Source organism: Acinonyx jubatus, chromosome E2 (assembly GCF_027475565.1).
Source record: "Acinonyx jubatus isolate Ajub_Pintada_27869175 chromosome E2, VMU_Ajub_asm_v1.0, whole genome shotgun sequence".
Taxonomy (NCBI): domain Eukaryota; kingdom Metazoa; phylum Chordata; class Mammalia; order Carnivora; family Felidae; genus Acinonyx; species Acinonyx jubatus.
Window position 1 is genome coordinate 58,556,635 of NC_069396.1, and position 848 is coordinate 58,557,482.

The 848-nt window shown below is 42.1% G+C and overlaps 1 pseudogene; it reads right to left on the reverse strand.

Annotated features, from left to right (window-relative positions):
* Positions 1 to 454: 454 nt before the first annotated feature.
* LOC113593489 (uncharacterized) lies at positions 455 to 608 on the reverse strand (annotated as a pseudogene).
* Positions 609 to 848: the final 240 nt, after the last annotated feature.

The following is an 848-nucleotide window of genomic DNA, read 5'->3' on the forward strand; positions in this document are numbered from 1 at the left end:
TTTAAAGGGTACAATTCAGCAGCAATTTAGTACATTCACAGTGCTGTGTCCTGATCATTGCTGTCCACTTCCGAACCAAAACATCTCCACCCCCAAAAGGAGACCTTATACACACGAAGCAGTCTCTCCCCACTCCCTCCTTCCCCCAGCCCCTGGCGACCACCAATCTGCTTTGTGTCTCCACGGATTTACCTGCTGTGGACATTTCATGTAAACAGAATCACATGGTTCATGGCCCTCCTGTCTGGCTTCTTTCACTGAGCATGAAGTTTCCATTCCGCCTTTTGGCGATTGTCAGTAATATTGCTGTGAATATGCATGGCCAAGGGTTTGAGTCCCTGTTTTCAATTCTTTGAGGTGTACACATACCTGAGTGGAGCTGCTGGGTCGTGTGCTAATTCTGTGTTCAACTTACCAAGGAATCACCAAACTGAACTGCCATTTCCACAGCAACAACAGGTCCTTTTAAATTATAAGAAACTCTGGAAATACAAAAGTGGAGACCAGGGTCTTTTAGGTCATCTGGGGCCACAGGGTCTCAGAACCTGCGTTTTAAACTGTAAGAACAGATACTACACTTGATCTTAGCCAAAAGGCTGAGAAGTGATCAGAACCTGCGTTTTTAACCAGTCTTCCTTCCCACTAAACGCCCTGCACACATACTCTAAATACCATATTGCCCTGTGTGTATATGAGATGTAATCACCCTAAATACCATATATACACATACATAAGATATATATGAACTAATATACATGATGTGTATATGAGACTTATACATACTAATATCATATATATATGTGGTCCAGTCATACACTAAATACCACATATACCTCCATATGATAAAT